Genomic DNA, 14,426 nt, shown 5'->3' on the forward strand with positions numbered 1-14,426 from the left:
TCGTCCAAAACCTTCAGCATCTTATATCCCTAAAACAAACCTACTGGAATACCTGCGGGGCACCTTCAAGTTACCTGTGCAGGTATCAGGAACTCACAACCAGAGTCCTGGCCTCGTTATGTCCTGGGTGTTGACATAAATCATACTAGGCAGGCCTTGGGCTTTGCAATCCTTGCATTCCAGAAAATTCAGAAATGTGGATTTGAATATATTGCATTTGGTGAAACCAAGGTGCAACAAATTCTAATAAATACAATATGTGGAGGTGAGCGGTTAGTCCATCAATACATCAGTGAATGACTGCTGACAACACGCAGCATACCAGGACTGTCCTGGGAGCTGTGCAAGCTCCCAAGGTGACCAGGACACCAGCCCTTCCTCCTGCTGGTGCCTTCTTTCAGCTAAGAGAGTCCCTGGAGCTGTCTGGAACTGCCTGAGGGATGGCCTTTTGTACCCCGTTGAGAATGACTCTGCCAATGGCTCACTGTGTGGTCTTGAGCAAATCCCTTGCCCTATCTAGGCCCCAGTCTCTTCACCTAGAAAATAAAGGTACCTTTGATAGCAAAAGTTTCTGTTAGCCCCAGGGTTCTATGGATCTAGGAATTACTGAGAATTTCTAAACAGAGTCCTACTTAACAATAGCACCTGTACTACCCGAGGGAAAAGATGCCTAAACCATAACCACCAAGAATCTTCAAACTCATTCAACGCATTATTAGATGACCCACAAATCAGCACTGACAAAGAAGTGATCACTATCAGTTTGGAGTTAACACTTCCTGGTAGTGAACGGAGCATGTTTACACCTCCCTGAGGCCTGCACGGAGAAGGCAATGGCAAGCCATTCCAGTACTCTTGCCTAGAAAATCCCATGGATGGAGGAGCCTGATGGGCTGCAGTCCATGGGGTCACTAAGGGTTGGATACGACTGAGCGACTTCACTTTGACTTTTCACTTTTACACATTGGAGAAGGAGGTGGCAACCCACTCCGGTGTTCTTGCCTGGAGAATCCCAGGGACGGGGGAGCCTGGTGGGCTTCCGTCTTTGGGGTCACACAGAGTCGGACATGACTGAAGTGACTTAGCAGCAGCAGCAGCAGCAGAGGCCTGCACAGACTTAGGCAAACCTGCTCAAAGGAAGCCCTATAGACTTCCACTTGCAGCTCTCCTGAAGCCTACAGCGGTGGGGGCTCAGCTGGGTCCAGTTGTTGTTTAGTGGCTCAGTTGTATCTGACTCTTTCTTGACCCCATGGACTGTAGCCCACTAGGTTCCTCTGTCCATGGGATTTCCCAGGCAAGAATACTGGAGTGGGTTGCCATTTCCTTCTCCAGGGGATCTTCCCAACCAAGATATTGAACGTGCATCTCCTGCATTGCAGGCAGATTCTTTACCACTGAGCCACCCGGGAAGTCCAGAGGAGCAGCCAAAGGGCACTGTCATGAACCACAGTGGCCCCCATGCGACTGGCCACTTTCCCTATACCCACGGTTCCTGAAATTCCTGACTCCCAGTTTTACACTAGTCACAAGGCCATCCCTCTTGGTAGAAAATTGAGGCCACAGCCAACAACCCACCAAAACTTGGTCCAAGTCACTCGCAGAATTCTGGCTCTAGGAGCATTCCCACCCCTGGAAAGGAGGGGGTTTCTCAAGACATGCTCTCTGGTTAAAAGCAGCTTAAAAGTAAAAGAAAGGCAATAGTCCTTGCCATGGTCTACAAAGGCATGTCTATCCAGCCCTCCAACCCACCCACCCTCTCTCCAGAGCTCATGTGCTCCAGCCTCGATGGCCTCCACTCTGTCCCCAACACATACTGGCTTCTTCCCCACCACAGGGCCTTTGCACATGCTGCTCCCCCTGCCAGGAATGCTCTTCCTCCAGACCTGCACTGGCTGGCTCCCCCATGTACTTCAGACCTCTCATTTCCAACATGCCTTCCTCAGGAGGGCCATCCCTCACCCTCCAAGTACAGATACTCCCCCTCCCCCTGTGTCACCCCAAACATCATTTCCTCCTGGCACGTATCACTCTCTGACATCATCTTATCCATGGCTGTCTTGTTTGCTGTGCCCTAGCCCCTGTCTTGTTTGCTGTGCCCTAGCCCTTGCCCAGGGCTGCTCCATAGACAAGGGATCATGTGCTAAGATCAGAAAGAAGCACAAGCAAACCTTCACCTCGCCATCCAGCAGCTGCGTGACCTGGGGGAAGCCACTCAACTTCTCTGACCTCAGTTTCCACATCTGAAAAATGGAACCAATAAGATCATCTACCTGCAATGGAATTGATGAGTATTAAGATAACCCCAAGAAACTCTTCTAGTTCACTCTACCTTCCCTCTGGAGTTAAAATTATCTCTGATTTTCTTTTTCTCTCAGGCAAAGTGAGAGTACTGGGATCTTACTTTCCTACCTCATCGCTGCATACCGAGGAGTTTGCAGGGATCCTTACCTCCATGAGCCTGGAGAGCTCCCAGTGAAGATCAAACACGACGCAAAGCCCCACACACATATGCAGGGCTTATCATCATTATCACACAAAAATTACAATTATTCACTCCCTCCTCTGTGCTCCCAAAGTACCGCTCCTGCAGCATTTAACTGGAGAAGGAAATGGCAACCCACTCCAGTGTTCTTGCCTGGAGAATCCCAGGGACGGGGGAGCCTGGTGGGCTGCCGTCAGTGGGGTCACACAGAGTCGGACACGACTGAAGTGACTTAGCAGCAACTTAGCAGCAGCAGTTACTACAGATGCGGGAAGGCTGCTGACTCACACGTCTGCACCAGGACACGGGACCGCCTCGGGACAGCACCCTGAGTCCAGGGTCCTGAACGTGTCTCGGGGACAGCAGGAGCAACTCTGCATCTGACGGAAAGAAGGTCCTATGGTCTCTGAGGGCCAATTCCTTCTAGAAGTTGCTGGGCCTCGAGACCGAGAAGGGGGTCTTTGCAGGTAAAGATGTGGAAGGCTGGACGGCCACACCACCAGGCCCTGCCTCTATTCCTTGCTGGGATCGCTCTGGAAAGCCATGTTGTGGCAGGACAGTAAATCACTTTCTGATATGTGTGAGGGATTCAGTTGGCATTAGATTGCTTAGCTGCTGCTGCTGCTAGGTCGCTTCAGTCATGTCCAACTCTGTGCAACCCCATAGACAGCAGCCCACTAGGCTCCCCCGTCCCTGGGATTCTCCAGGCAAGAACAAGAGTGGGTTGCCATTTCTTTCTCCAATGCATGAAAGTGAAAGTGAAGTCGCTCAGTTGTGTCTGACTCTTCGCGACCCCATGGACTACAGCCTACCAGGCTCCTCCGTCCATGGGATTTTCCAGGCAAGAGTACCGGAGTGGGGTGCCGTGCCTTCTCTGATTGCTTAGGGTTTCTATATAATGGTGCTTTGGTCATCCCAAAGCTGTACTTTTAGAGTATTTGATTTTAAAAATTCAAGTGTTTATTTCAAAGTAAGGGGAGGGCATTGGTGGAGATAAATAGGAGTAAGATTCCCCTAACAAGTACCTTCAGAAGTCCAGAAATTTCTCAACCGGCTCATCATAATTCCAGGCTCCGGGGTCTGAGAATCCTGTGTGCTGAGGAATCAGCAAGGGGCAAGAAAGGAGATGCCCACATGCCCTCTGCTTGTTTTGAAAGCCTGTCCCCTTTCTTGGTCTCTGGAGCACAGAACTTGCTCTTGGATACAAAATTCTAGCTCTACTCCAGTTCACGTGACCCCAGATTATTCCAAGACGTACATTTTCCACGAAGGAAACTCTCCCCACCTGCTCATGACCAATCCCAAGAATAGCACATCATCTTTCTTCATCTTCTATGAGGTCCAGAGTATACGAAGTGATCAGCTTCTTAAAACGCATGCACGGGTGGCAGGAAATCTGGTGAGCCCAGTGCCTCTGCCTACGCTATAGGGTCTCAGGGGCCACGTGCAGGATGGCATGGCTCATTCACAGGAGAAGCCCAAGTCGCTGCAGTTCCTGCCCTCGGGCACCCTTCTCACCCTGGCATGGGTCAAGGGGAAAAGGCAGCATTCTCGCAGTGCCTCCTTGCCCGCCTCAAAAGCCACAGAACATGGAATGTTCCAGAGCAACCACAGCGGGATTGTGGGGGGGTCGGAGAGCCCCACCCACCACCTTCCCTACCTGAGGCCCTTGGCGGTGACACTAAGCTGGGCCTTCAGAAACTGTGAGCATCCAGGCGGCAGAATCACTACCATCAATGTAGCAGCTAAATATTGTAAGACTCCTAACTCCCCCATCTGTGTTTTGCCTCCCAAGAGGGAAAATAGTCTTCACAGACATTCCCTGATCTGGCAGGCAAATTCTAAACCTTACTGGCAACCGCAGGCTTGTTTTCCCAACCAAACAGCTATGAAACCAAAAATTGTTCTGCCTGCGTTATGCTGAGGAGGGAAGTAGCCAAACAGTTCAGTCTGGAGGCTCGGGAAGCCCGTGGCTGCCTCCATCGCCAGAGCAGACCGGGTGCTAGAGCGTCCCGGAGCCACTGCCCGCCTGCCTGCCGTCAGGGAAGCTACAATTGCTGGTATTCGCTGCTCCTTTTCTTAACACAGAATACACCCACCAAGAAGCTGACGGAAAACACGCACCACAGTGTGAAATCAACACTTTCTAACTCAAAGGAAAGGGGGTTAAAAAAAAAAAAAGAAGGGAAAACTTCCAACCCTTTGGCTGCAGATACTTCCTCCTAAGAGATTCCATGAAGTGATGGCACCACCATGGCCCGGGGCCCTGCCACTGAGCCAACCTTGTCTCCCCAACCCCTCGCTTCCCATTTTATGGTATTTCCCCGCATTTTTTCCTAGCCTTTCTCAATCTTAATACCGGAACCCCGCACCTGTGCAATTGCTAATAAACCAAATCTGGTGATAACCGTGGAAGCCTAATTGATAGGGGCCTTTATCGACTGGCCTTGATGTCTATCTGAGGTTCTCAACAGCCAAGATTTAAATGTTTCATTTTATTTTTAACTTTCACTTTTCCACATTTCAGCAATGTCAGGCAAAGAGGTATGGTTTTACTATCAGAAAGAATCATGGTGCAGAATAATTTATGACTTCAGCTTGGGCTTTCAGAAAAGCTATTTCAAATCTTCACTTTGATTTGGTTGTATCAAAACTACTCAAAATAACAGCGGCACTTTCTTGGAACCAGAATATGTTAGCAGCACCTCAGGACTGCGTACTGAAGCCTCGTATTTATCCCAGAAGAAAACCTGAGAAAGGAGTTAAGCCACAGAGAGGAAAATAACATTTTTTCATGATTCTTTTGTTCCCCCACCCACCCATCCCCAAACACACCCAAAGCACTAAGGAATCCCTCCCCCGTGGCGAATGGTCCTGCCAATTACGACTCTCCCAGAGCTATGGGCAGGTAGAGGAGTCCTACCTGGGTGGGGCAGAGGCTGGGAGGAAGCCCCTGGCCAGGGAGAGGGAGAGGGGCCATTTGGTTGGGATTTGTGTTAGGTCAGCACGACAAAGCAGGAGGAAATGATGCGTGTCCAGGGCAAAGAGTTCCAACATGGCAAGACTTACCTTAGCAGCTCAACTGCATACTTGTCTTAAGGACTGTCAGTCTGGTGAGAAAATACCCCAGAAAGGATGCAGCTGATCCAGGCACTGACAGATTGCCAGAGGGGCGTCCCAGTTCCCTATCACAAAAGGAAATATAGAAAGAAATGATGTAAAGTGAAATGTAACAAATTCACCAAATCACAGCAATATGCAGAGGTCAAGGAAATTCAACTGAAAAGGTTAAAGATGAAATCAAATCCGGTGTACGAGAATGAAAATCTATCCCAATGCAAGGCCACCGGTGACGTGCTGTAGACAAGAAGCTAAATACTGCCTAGCACTGGGATCTTTCATTTTCATCAGATCAATAAAAGCTTATATTTATCAGGATTCCAAGCAGCTGCCACTTCTGACAACCTCCACTTTATTTTCTCACTCCTTGCGCTGTATCAGGGCAAAGAGGAGAGGAGAAGCAGCTTTTAATGCTATTTACACCTGAAGACACAATTCCATTAAGAGGTCCTGTTTTGTTAAAGAAACAGGGAATGATATGATTATATTGGCAGGAGCGGGAAGTCTCTTTGTTCTTCCCCCCATGTTCTCCCCTTTGCAATCCAGACCCAGCACGAAGATTTCCTGACATGAAGTCCATGTGTGAGCACTTTTTTGTTCAAACTTACCATTTACAAAGAGAGAAAGGCTTTCTGCTAAAACAGTTACCACTCTAATCATCTGTACAACAATATTTGCTATCAGGCATTCTAAATAGATTATCACCAGTCCATCTGTGTCATTATTGATTTATAAGGCTCTAAGCAGCTTTAGAATGGAAGCTTTCCCACTGAAGGGTTTCTTGTATAAATCAGAGCCGTGCTCAAATATAGCAGCCATCACTCAAGATATTGTTCTTAAAATCATAACAAGAAGGAGAAAATGATAAATTGCTTGTAATATACTGATCCAAACTGATATGCAAATCTTGTTTTTTAAATATATTACTTGAGTAAAAAGAGGCATCATTAACATATGAATGCTATATGCAAATGATAGTGACAGAGCAGATGTTGGCGCATGTAATTGACCTATATGTGAATTGCATCAGAACCCTTAACTCTATTAATTCACTACCCAGTAACTAGATATTGTCCAAAAAGTACATTCTTTGAAACCATATACTGGAAGCAAAGCTGACAGGGTTCCAAGGATTCTGAAACAAGGTCACTGTCACTAGTATTTTGCTGTCATCTGCATTCCCCTTCTTATAGATGACATCATCATGGGGCCGTGTAAATCGATCACTTAATAGCATTTAGAAAATACTGCAGTGGGGAACAGGTTATAAAAAAAAAAATGCCCCAGTTTTATTCTTTTTCTTGGCAGAAATGTCATCCCTCTTAAACTGAGGGTTTGTGCATGAGTGCACTGTGAAACACACAGATGCCATTTTATTCCCCGTCTTTATTTTTCCACTTCTTCTCAGAATGACATTAAATTGTATTAAATAGCCTTTTGTCCACAGGGCACAGACCACCCCGCATATGATAATGTATTAATGCCCCACGTTCCAGCCACTGAGCTGAAACATTCTGAGACTTGGAGGATAAGTATGAAGCACCATTGTGTGTATAGCCTGCTAACAACTGTGACACATACTAATAGAAACATACCTAATAAATTACTGCTTTCAGGTCTAGCAAGCTGACATTTCTCTGCAAGGGACAATTTTATATTTGTGGCACAGAACAAAATTGCTTCATATGAAGCCACTGTGGATTAGCATAAAAATTAACACTTAAATTTCAGCTTATTTTCCACCCTCTCCTCCTGCCACAACAATCAATTCCTCTTATAAATCTGATTAGATTTTATGATGCTTATTATTCAGAGCATGTCTCAACACAGCATTCACAGGCTTGAAGACTATTTGTTTAAATAGAAAAAAGAAGCAGATAAATCTATAGGTATTTTTTATTACCCCATTCCCCACCAGTTTCTTTCTCATATTGTAACATCAGTAATTGATTGCACACATTAATTAACATGTAAGGTAGAAATTCTGCATTATGCATGATTTATTTTCCTATCTGGTGAGTAGGTTTGTCTGCTGCCCTTGTGTTTCTAGGACATTGGGCTCGATTCTGGTCCAGACATAAATGCCAATGCTCATTCCCCCTGAAAGTTATTAATGTCAGATATGAAATGAGATTTTTGATTTCACCTGCTTACTAATCCACAAAAGCTGTTTTGAGTGATGCAGGCTTAAACGCCAAAATTTGAAATGATATATTGCTATATCTGATAACATGCAAATATGTTCATTAGACATAATTTAGCAGGAGAGAATAGCAACACTTTTATAACTAGTCTAGGTCAAAAATGGTTGTTAATTAAACAAGTCATGAAAAATGGCATTACAAGGAGACTGTCCAGCAGACACCAGACTTTCTAACGATACGCCACTGATAGGTATCCAATGCTTTTCACTAAAACGGAGGGGGAAAAAAACTTTCTGAGCATTTCACATAATCTACAGCAATGTTAACAAAACTATGCCCACATTAAGATCCTCAAATTGGTCACAAATTCTTCTTAGTTTTTAATGGTAACACACTATACTTCTCCATTTGAAGATGCGATTTCACTTTCTGTCTTAGTGGCTTAAGGTGATTTATATGGTTGACTCCTTCACAAATAAACCAGAAAAGAAATTAATATTATATCCGGCCATGCTGCTGGCTGCCCTGCGTGTTTATGGCTGTGTATTCTAAATCAAGTAGAGCAATAAGCAAAAGGATGCTTGGACGATGAGGGCGGCGCCAGGGCTGAGGTGGATGGCAGACAAAGGCACGCGAGGAACGTGCAGGTGGATCTTCTCTTTCCTGTGTTCCTTCTCAAGTGAAGGCTCCTGTTACCTAGGGAACCCGGGTACAGGAAGAACTCTTGATTGGTCATGAGTTGAGATTCAACGTGGGCGGGGTTCTGATACGCAGGTAAAACTGACCACCTGAGCTTGTCTTCTTGGGGTGAGGCTTAGTGAATACCTAGGGGAAAGAGAGTATCTCAGGAATTAAGTACACAGTCTAAAGGAGGGTAGGAGGAGTTTTCAACTGGCCACCCACCCGTGCCACCTTCCATCAGAGAGGAAAGTTAGAGCAGTTAAGGCTCAACACATCATCTAGAGTCAACTGGTATGGTCGATGCTCTACTTAACAAAAGCGCCCTTGTAGCCAGACACTTAAAACAAGTCTGGAAAGCAGAAAGGGCATGTATATGCATTGGGAGTCATGTAAAACAAGGAAGGCTGAGTGCAAGAGTAAATGACCATCTCAATAAACCAAGAGAAGTTCACACGTAAGCCATGGAAGCAATCAATCTATATTCCTGACACCAACTCAGAGCTTGATGGAAAAGTTATTTCTAATCTTCACTTATCTGGTGGAGGCAGGTCCTTCCCCAAATACTTCATGTCCTGGTGTAAAACATTCTCGTTCTTAGCCTGGCTCTCTGTCAATATTACTACTACTGCTAGGACTCACACCTCATCTTTGGCTATGTTTTATGGTTCTATACTTTCAAATCCAGAATCTTAAAATAAGCATCATAGCATTCATCCTGCCTATTTTTCAGGGATAATGTAAGGTTCAAAAAAAAAAAGAAAAGAAAACAGACGGAAACTCTTTGGTGGAGGAGGAGAAGGAAACATAGTTCTGAAAGACTCTTGTTACTTTTCACTCCAACTATGCCCTTCACTGTATCTCCTGCCCACTCCATGCATGTACCATCTGGACAAGGAACCTCTCCTTTCCAAACTGTCGAATCACAGCCCCGGTTCCTAGACTCAACCATCTTCTGCTTCCCGTGAGGCATGCTGCCAGTTCTCGTATCCCAGGAGCAACTCAAGGATCACTTGGTGTCACATGACTTACTGACAAGGTCTGGGGGGCCCCTATGTATTCTCAGGTCATTGGGAAGTCTTGGGGAGGAAAGACTCCAAGACTGCAGCACTTAAGTGACATTCAGATCCCATGGTCACAGTAGATGGCATTAGCCTATGCCTCCCATGGGCCAGTAATTTTCTTTCAGGGGGCCTGGCACTATTTATCCAACTTCACGTGCCTCTACATGGCAGAAAGGGAAGAGGAACTAAAGAACTTCTTGATGAAGGTGAAAGAGGAGAGTGAAAAAGTTGGCTTAAAACTCAACATACAAAAAGCTAAGATCATGGCATCCTGACCCATCACTTCATGGCAAATAGATGGAGAAACAAGGGAAACAGTGACAGACGTTATTTCCTTGGGCTCCAAAATCACTGCAGACAGTGACTGAAGCCATTAAATTAAAAGATGCTTGCTCCTTGGAAGGAAAGCTATGACAAACTTAGACAGGATATTAAAAAGCAGAGACATCACTTTGCCAACAGAGGTCCATATAGTCAAAGCTATGGTTTTTCCAGTAGTTATGTACAGATGTGAGAGCTGGACCATAGAGAAGGCTGAGCACTGAAGAACTGGTGCTTTTGAACTGTGGTGCTGGAGAAGACTCTTGAGAGTCCCTTAGACAGCAAAGAGATCAAACCAGTCAATCCTAAAGGAAATTAACCCTGAATATTCATTGGAAGGAATGATGCTAAACCTGAAGTTCCAATACTTTGGCCACCTGATGCAAAGAACTGACTCACTGGAAAAGACCCTGATGCTGGGAAAGATTGAAGGCGGGAGGAGAAGGGGATGACAGAGGATGAGATCGTTGGATGGGATCACCGACTCAATGGACACGAGTTTGCACAAGCTCCAGGAGACAGTGAAGGACAGGAAGGCCTGGAGTTCCTGTCCATGGGGTCGTAAGGAGTTGGACACAACTGAGCAACTGAACAACAATAACATGTGCCTCTACACCCAACAATGAGGAAGGTGCCAGAGTCCTCCCTGGGTGTGGTTAAACTAGTCCACATTTCCCCAGAGAATTTAATTAACTCCAAAGTGATTTACTTGTTGAAAGGGTAAAAGAATGAATGAAATAAGCGCACACATGAAGAAGTAGGTGAAAGAATGCATCCAGGCGTGAGTGAACGGATGGAGAGATAGAACGATAATTGGAAAAGTGTAAAAAGGAATAATGCAGGAAGTAATGTGTAAATTCAAAAATGTGTAGATGAAAAAAAATGCCTTATGAATGAATGAAAGAATACCACTGATACCTTTTTAATGAACAAGTATATACACGAGCTCTTATAGCATGACTAGGTTGATGTAAGATAGAAGAGAAGAAATGGTAAACAAGGTCTGATTTATTGTCAAAGTGTCTGGACCCATCCTTGGCTTCCTTCTTGTATCTCAAAGAACACAAATTCCTAGAAAATCCTGTGGGGCAGCCACCACAGACTCAGGAAAAGCAAGACAAATATTCCTGCCTCCTGTCTGGACCCTCAGAGTGAAAGGGCTCAGTCAGGTGCTTCTGATCGTGAGGCACCCGGATTTGGTGCAATCCTGAACCTGCTAGACACTGATGGATGCCCCCTGGAAGGCAGAAGCTACAGCATCAGGAGCACAGTCCCTAGATGATAGCCCAGTAAGGCCCAGCAATGAAACTGAGAATTCACATCATCACCCAAGTCTCCACTTATTCATCTTTAAAATGGAGATAACACATCTGAAAGTGCTTAACCCAGGGTCTGGCTCCCAGTCACCACTCAACTAACAGCTGTCACAGTCTGATATCGCTGAGCTGTTCTGCCCTGTGACTCCTGGGTCCCCTGCCCATGGAGAGCTTATTCCCAGGTCAACATCCATCTCCACCAAATGTGCTGGTGGCCAGGCTCCTGGAAGCACGGGACTGCACCATAGGAACCCTCATGACTCCTTTCAAGTCTATATTAATATTTTATTTCTTCTTCCAAGCTCCACTTATCTGCATAAATAAAGATGTTTTCTATTTAAAATGACTGGAGAGAGTCAACCTTTGTGATCTTTGCTCTTCTGTGGAATTTGGTTTCCCATCCACAGAATTAAGTACTTGGTCTAAATCATGGTTTTTCAGTATTTTTCTGGAAGATTCCTTTTCCAGAGAAATCTGACCACATTAAAAGCAGCTTCTCTGCAAGAGACAGCTCTGAGTTCTCCCCTTCTTGGGAGAAGAACTCCCAAGGTTCTTCTTGGAACCCCTGGGGTTCCATGGAAGCCAATTTGAGAACCAATGGATTGGAGACTTCCTGATAGCCCAGAAAGAGTTAATTCTGTGGCAGCACTCATAGTGGCATTGAAGGACATGCTCTGGATGCCAGCAGAACCATATGCCAACTCCAGTAGAGTTATCCACACCTGGGCAGTCTGGTGTTTACATAGGAACTAGAAGAGATGTCTTTCCACACTGATGGTCTTCCAGCCCCAATTAGCTTCCCTTTCCTCTCTTCTGCTTCCAGTCCTGCTGCTGATTCTAAGCTAGAGGCCAGACCCCACTGAGGCAAGTGGACTCAGACCCAGGCGTGACCCTTGAGCAAGACCATAGGCTTCCTGGATCTCTAAGTCTTTCTAGTGGGTAAAGAGCTACTTACCTGACACACACATCAAGAAAAACAAACATCTAAGACTCTCCCTTAAACAAACTGGCCTTTAGCCATTATCAGACGCCATCTCCCAGAACGAAATTTCTAAATGGAGAGTGACTACATTTTCCTCCCACCCTAACTAGATTGGGGACAATGTGGCCCACATTTTAATCATTTGCACCCCACCTTCACCTCATTGCCAGATCTGCTTATACCTATGCCATTAACTCAGTAGGATTTTTCCTGAAATTAACTCACAGATTTGTTTTTAATGGAAATTTTATATAACACTGCCATAAATCAAAAACAATATTATTCTCCATCAAATTATGTAAAATAAATATCTAACCATATCAAAGGAAAAAATGATCAGGCATGTTGAATCTGAAGTCATCTCTTGGTGTTGGGGACAGTGCAGGGGAGGAAACTGAAAGCAGTGACCCAGCAGTGAGCAGTCTGGTGAGCAGCCTACTCCTCCACTGCACTTTTGACTATGGACTTGAGCCCCAGTTTCCTCATCCGTAAAATGGGGGTGAAAGTAGTATCCACCTCATAAGGTTGTCCTAAGAATTAATTAAATGAAATGATTAGTAATTAATTAATTGACCTCACGTGCCTGGAAGTAGTTACCTGTTGTTGCTGCTGTTATACTAAAGATAAGCCAGCAGGAGGTGAAATCGTACAGAGCCGGCCACCTCTTTACGTGTCTCCCACAGAACGGTGCCTCACACACGCTGAACTAGAGGAGGAAGGTGACACGCGGACAAGGTCACGGGGCTAGGCATCCACAGCCTGTCCTCTCCCAGCCCGGCCACTTGCTCAGTGTCTGACCTCAGAGTCTCTTCCCTTCCAGCCTTGACTCTCCCAACCGTCCTATGAGGGGACTGAACACAGCAGTCCCCAAAGGACCTCCTGGCCACGGGGAACTCGAGCCTCTGAGGCCACCGCAAGCCCATCCTGGGCTAAACAACAGCCCTCCACCTCTACTTTGGCCCAGGAGAGAGACCCATTCAGCAAGCGACTTCCACGGCAGGTGCCGGTAGCAGGAGGTGAGCCAAAAAAGCTGACAATTTCCAAGACATAAGGCCCAGTGTGAGTACAAAGAGGGAACAAAGGAGGTACATGCAGGGTCCCTGAAATGGCCATGGGGACGGGCCACGGCTGTATCCAAGTCCCATTACTGGGGACAGAACAGAGGATGGGAAGCCAGAGAGATGGCCCAGGGAGGGCCCCAACCTTAGACGGCTCCTCCCCACTGCAGGCCTCAGCTCCTTCCCCCAACATCTGTTGCCTGTGGCCATCACAGTCGTCCCCTCAACACATCACCCTAAAAAGTACTGAGACAGCTGCACTTTGTGTGACGCACTTGGGAGTGACCACCTCTTGTTTCTTCCCCATACCCAACCCCATGTCCTGCAGTCAAGACTTTCCCAGGAGCAGACATTTGTATCTGTCCTGAAGCAGCTCCCAGTTTCTCCAAGAATAGGTTCAGTTCAGTTCAGTCGCTCAGTCATGTCCGATTCTTTGCAACCCCATGAATCACAGCACGCCAGGCCTCCCTGCCCATCACCAATTCCTGGAGTTCACCCAAACTCATGTCCATCGAGTCGGTGATGCCATCCAGCCATCTCATTCTCTGTCGTCCCCTTCTCCTCCTGCCCCCAATCCTTCCCAGCATCAGAGTCTTTTCCAGTGAGTCAACTCGTCGCATGAGGTGGCCAAAGTATTGGAGTTTCAGCTTTAGTATCAGTCCTTCCAATGAACACCCAGGATTGATCTCCTTTAGAATGGACTGGTTGGATCTCCTTGCAGTCCAAGGGAAGAATAGGTTAGCATCTCTTAGATTTTACATCTAAGTTTATCTGTTTCTCAGATCCTAGTAAGAAAGGATAATGGAGTGCATAGCCATTCCCTTCTCTAGGGGATCTTCCCAACCTGGGATTGAACACAGGTCTCCTGCTTTGCAGGCAGATTCTTTACCATCTGAGCCACCATGCAAGTCCCCAGTAAGAAAGGCATTTCCTCAAAAATCTGATGGACCCTGTGGGACTTCTCCCAGGCAGAAATCACATATGCATGTTGGATTTTAATCCCACTGTCCAGAGGTTGTGGAGGTGCTCTGGGACCTCCAGTCAGCAACTCTTTGTGCATATCACCCCCTCCCACCAACTCCAGATGAGCCCTGGGCCTTCCCAGGTAAAGGTCTTCTTGCAGGCAGCCCTCCACATGGGAGCCTCCCCCAGGCCCAGCCCCTGTCCTGGATGAGGGAGGGGCTGAGAAGCTTGTGAACCTCGGTAAACAGAGCTTGTGACTGGTCTCACAGAGAGATGCTCCCCCACCCCAGGAAACACT

General features: G+C 46.4%; 1 protein-coding gene across 1 annotated transcript in view; it reads right to left on the reverse strand.

Moving 5' to 3' along the window:
* ZNF536 (zinc finger protein 536) overlaps positions 1-14,426 on the reverse strand; it is a 395,649-nt gene that overhangs the window by 324,213 nt on the left and 57,010 nt on the right. Inside the window, exon 2 of the mRNA XM_088830251.1 lies at positions 5,552-5,667. The gene's annotated coding sequence lies outside the window, so the exon portion shown is untranslated. The remainder of the gene's footprint in view (positions 1-5,551; positions 5,668-14,426) is intronic.

This window comes from Moschus berezovskii, chromosome 22 (assembly GCF_049115385.1).
Source record: "Moschus berezovskii isolate FMDL1 chromosome 22, NW_MosBer_1.0, whole genome shotgun sequence".
Taxonomy (NCBI): Eukaryota; Metazoa; Chordata; class Mammalia; order Artiodactyla; family Moschidae; genus Moschus; species Moschus berezovskii.